This window comes from Limulus polyphemus, unplaced genomic scaffold, assembly GCF_000517525.1.
Source record: "Limulus polyphemus unplaced genomic scaffold, Limulus_polyphemus-2.1.2 Scaffold380, whole genome shotgun sequence".
Classification (NCBI taxonomy): Eukaryota; Metazoa; Arthropoda; class Merostomata; order Xiphosura; family Limulidae; genus Limulus; species Limulus polyphemus.
The window spans coordinates 303,162-308,773 of record NW_013665990.1 but is presented as its reverse complement, the minus strand read 5'-3'; positions in this window follow the sequence as shown (position 1 = coordinate 308,773).

The following is a 5,612-nucleotide window of genomic DNA, read 5'->3' as shown; positions in this document are numbered from 1 at the left end:
TTATTTAATTCCTAAATCTAAATTATCATTTAACTCAGTTTCAGGCTATTCGAAATTATAATACGGTACGTAATAAACTGGAGGCTCGTCCTGGGTAAATTGTGATACGTAAGACGCGTAATTTGCTGTGGTAAAACATAGTTCTCTTAAAGTGATATAAGTGATGTTCTACCACGCATGTGCTATGATTCTGAGTGTAAAGACTAAGAACTTCTTTTAATCTTAAAAATAATTGAATTTGTTTTCTAGAAGTTCAATGAAGGATTATTAAATGCAGAATTTAAATTTCAAACAATAAGATGTTCAAAGAAAAGTTAATTGAAACATTATGCTGTAATAGTTTCTTGTCATAAACTTTTATGTTTCAATTTATAAGAATTATATAAAATGCCGTATTTCCTAAAAAGAGTAATTGAAAAACATCTCAAACAATTTATGATCGATCAGCCAATATATAAATCTTTCATAATGAAAAGTAACCTGTGACACTGTGGCTAAATTCTCATCTCATTTATTCACGTCTATATTGTATTTCCATCATCAATTAAGTTGTTAATTTGAAATGTAAAAACTTGGGTATTTAGTCAAATACATTTACTTTGCTTTCGAAAATAACTGCTGTAATTTTTCCTGCTTGCAAATAAGTTTCTTATATTTGATACCATCTCTTAATTAGCTGCTAAATTATTTCTACTGCATAGTGCTTTAGGTGGTAAGTTTTTTTTTATACATGAATACTTAATTTTGCATATTAGGTTTTTTAGTTTTTAAAAATATATATTAGTACAAGTAAAGAAAAAATTTTCAAAAAAGAAAGTAAATGTATACTGTATAGTATTGTAAAGTTCTGACGACCTACTGAGGAGATACTATTTCGACGAACAATCCGAGCCATCCCTACATAGGCAGTGCTACTGCCTGCCTGATACATCTAACGATTTTGTTATTGTAGTGCCATCTCTGGGCAAGTATGTGAAGTAATAACTTTGATGTAGACAAGCAAATAAATATATTATTATTTGCATTTTCAAACTTTATTTACTAGTTCAACCTGAATCGGCAGAAAAGTATTCTGATCACATGTTTTTTAGGCGTCTACTTTAATTGCTTAAATAATGTCTTAGAATATTATACATTTTCCAATAGCAACACGTGAAATATTCGAAAAATAAAATTGGATTTTTAACCACTTCTCGGAAAAGCTCGATTTCATATTAAATAGTTATAGTTAAACGATCTGAGCAGTAATCATACTCCGGAAATTAGGTACATTAACATAACAAAAACTGTATTAAAAAAAAGTTCCCAAAATTAGCTAAGCTTTGATTTTACTAGGCCAGAAGACAATAAATACACAATACAAATATAAAATGAAAAAATAAATAAAACAACAAGCTTTCCTAAGAAAAGCCTCCCATCGGCTCAGTTGTAAGTCTGAAGACTTATAACATTAAAACCAGCTTTCAATACCAGTGGTAGGCACATTACAGATATCCATTGTGTTGCTTTGCGCTCAACAACCAGCAAACAAACATATCCTCATAAAAATGTGAACTACAATCTGTTTTTGAAGACACAAATTTATTTGTAATGTAACTCGTCTATAGTTTACAATACCACTTGAATTCTGAAACTCCCTTATCTAATTTAAACATTTTATTTTAACCTTACTACAGTAAAATATCATTCCACATGCAAGTTTAGTAAAAGTGAATTTTATCTCAAAAACATTTGTTACAGTTTTGTAATGCTGTTTTTCAACAGTTTGTTTGTGTTCGATCATGAAAAATTAAACTCAAGTAGCAAAACTGATATTCAAATTATTTTGGAAAGATAGACTTTCCTTCTGTTACTATAGATATGCGAAAAATATGAATGAATTGTGCTTTTCACGATGAACGAATGACATTTGGCACACAGTTAGGGCATATCCTAATAACGATTTTCGGCTATAGGGTAATTGCAGATTTGTCATATAATGGCCATTGCAACCATTTTACAACATTAAAGTCAATGAACGTTTCGAGATTTTGTGTATGACATATTTGTATTTTCCAGTCTAATGTGATACTGACTTACCAGACTATTTAGTTTTAAAACTAGTGCAACTTGAATCTTTATGCAGGTTAAAAGTTGCCCCAAGATCCTTTCAAACACACCCAGTCATGATATATCTATTGTGCTTGGCAAGCAACCGATGCTATAAAAGTCCAGGAAATTTTCAACAATGGCCTTGTAGCCTGCTCCATCTATACCATATCTTTAATCGCTGGACAGTGAGTTGCCTCAGATATGTCGTCCTGGCACAGAATATATTTGTCCCGATGTTTCACACATTATATATCTTATGTACTAGACTTTTCAGAGTCCATAATCTGATATATTTTGGCCCTCTTCATTCAGTCAAGAAAGCTGTGATATCGTATGAAAGGAGACAAATAGTAAATATAGTTAGAAAATAGTAATATTAACATCAGACATATTTGTAAGATCAACATCTTGATATTTTCACACTAAAATACACATATTGCAGATTTTCTAAGTGGCAGTCAGTATGAGTGATTACTCGAAAAGTGAAATTATGAAGTTCACCAAAGGCCAGCTTGGGATTGACTTGACTGAGCGTGTTCACTTCACCATAATGAAAAATTAAAGTATGAGTTATATTCCTCACTTGAAACGAAGAAAATATGAGAGAGCTATTCTCCTCCCTGAATACCGATGCAGCAATACTTGAAACCAACAGTCACCAACACACATCGCCAGGTGTACTTACTGCTCAGCCCAGAGAAGTAAGAGGTTGGTTTTTCTTCATGCACACATGAAGAGGCAGACACGTGCATCCTGTTATTTGTGCAAGATGATGTGAAGCAAGGATTCAGTAAGGTGTTGATGCGCTCAACTATCAATGATGTGGTAGAACTAGCAATGACATCAATTCAGCACTTCAGCATCACTGAGATGTGGGTTGCCTTTGCCACAGGAAAGGATCTTCAGATTCTTAGCAGTTGATGAGATGGATAGAGCACTGACAAGCATCTAGCTCTTTCCATGTTCTTATGACTTCACTGGGTGTGTCATCCTTTAGATGCAGGGTAAAAAACGGTATTGGATATATGGAAAATTGTTCATGAAGTCATACCAGCTATATGCAATTTGGCTCCTAGATATGAGTCTGTAGATGACAGGCTGGGTACACTGGAACGTTTTATTGCACTCTTGTTTGATCAAGTCAGTAGTCAAGACAACGATGGTCGGAAGCAGCTCTTCACTCAGAAGTCTTTCCTCCAACACAAGCTGCACTACTCAAGCAATCCAAGAAGGTCACTGCTGGGCAAAAATGATGCTTTCTGTACCAGAGCTTCCATTTTCTAGGGAATGGGGATGGAGTAAGAGTGACAAAGGTGGCTAGGATATAAGATGGACAACTCTTCCAGTGACTACGAATGCCGCCAATTGCTTTGATGCGATTGCAAGCAAGGTTTAAGGGAAGTGTAGATGCATCAAGACAACATTCAAGTGCACTGTGCTCTGCCTGTGCAGTGGACTATGAGATATAAAAAAATTCACTACTAATGAAGACAGAGTTTGTATTTTTCAACTTTGTTTGTGTAATGAACAATATATTATTACCAATGTATTTTAATGACTACGCTGCATTAGTCAATTTTTTAGCTTGTTTGACATTTTATTGGCATGTGAAAATTAATAAATGTTGATATAATTCCAATGTTTAAAATTTGCAACCCAAACTCTTAGTATACATAATTTTGCTAGTAACGGATAGTGACCAATCTTTATAGTCGTGTTCATCATAGGACAAATCTGCGATGACCTTATATCCAAAATCTTTAATTAAGACACGTATTTTAAATTTCATGTTTTACCACTAAAGACATATTTACTACACATATCTGTTGGACTGTTTTTCTGGGATAATTTGAGCAAGAGTGTAAAGTATGAAAGTTAATGGATTGATATTGGTACTTATAACAGCTCACCATAACATGAAGAAAGTGTTTAGTTTGCTTTCAATGGGTATTTCGCAATTGTAAGTACTTTCCAGTGTAGAAAAAAAAAAACAAGAAAGAAGAGGATTTTGAGAAAGAAGAATATTTTACTAAAGCTGACATAACTTAAAAAATGTTGTCGTTGAGTGTTTGGTTGTTGTTAAGAGCAAAGCTACATAATTAACTATTTGTGCTCTGCCCACAGGGGTATCGAAACCCGATTTTTAGCGTTGTAAGCATGTAGTCTTACTGTTGAGGTACTAGATAGCCAAAAATGACGTGAAAACTAGAACAGCCGTGGGGGCGTTATAAAGTGACGGTCCATCCCACTATTCGTTGGTAAAAGAGTAGCCCAAGAGTTGGCGGTGCGTGGTGATGACTAGCTGCCTTCCCTCTAGTCTTACACTGTTAAATTAGGAACGACTAGCGCAGATAGCCCTCGTGTAGCTTTGCGCGAAATTCAAAACAAACAAACAAATAAAACTAGAACAGACTACAATAGCATAAGATAGGGTAAGAATAAAGCTAAAGAAGATCTTGTCAATTGGAAAGAAATAATAATAAGGAATTATAATAAGCAGGAACTTGTTAGTATTAAAGTAATAATAAAACAAACTAAAATTAACATAAAAACATGAGGTCCGGTTAAAGTTCTCAGAAATATTTCTTTTTCAAGATATTGATATAAGAATAAATTCTTTTAGTATGATTAAACTTTAAGCTTGGGAGAGAACATTTTAGTTGCTTCACTTGTCTATTAGAGGAGGCTGAGTGTCTTACTTACGAATGAGGCAATTATTGTTTGTCTGAAAACCGTTGAAGTTCCAGTCAATAAGAACTCAACAGTGACAGGAAGTTCCCATACCATAATACGCTGTTATTACACAAATTCTCCAAAATAGTGGTTTGGTAGCTATCAAGATATTTTTAGAGAGAAGATCTTTGTGCTTCTATAGACAACAACTTTTTATCGCTTCTCTAAGTCTGCAATTAAGACATACATAGACTGAGATAAGAATTGTGAGTAGTCACAATCTTCAAGATCCAACCTGCAAATACACAGAAATGTCAAGATAATACATACAAATATAAATTGTCTTCAGTAGATGTCTGACCACAAACTCTTATTCGCTAAGAGGTTTTGATAATTATTCAGTTTTACAGGTCGAACAATGCAAGAGTGTATTAGAATAAAAAGTTCGTTAGAAGATCTAAACCACTCGCAAATCACAACCACAAATGAGCATAACTGTATATATTTTATTTTGTACTTATGTGGTTCAAACTAATCAAAATGTAAATATTTTTCTTTTAAAACGTTTGAAAATATATGGATTAGATGATTGATCTTTGTTGTAAATATTTGGAACGAAATATATATATTTTTAGTATCTTATGCTCGAAACAAATATTTGTTACCTAGTATCTTAAGATTTTAACAATTTAATTTTGTTTATAATTAAGCACAAAGCTACACAATGGGCTATCTGTGCTCTGCCCACCACGGGTATCGAAACCCGGTTTCTAGCGTTGTAAGTCCGTAGACATACCGCTGTTCCACTGGGGGGCAGATTTTAACAAGAACAACACATTGATTCACTT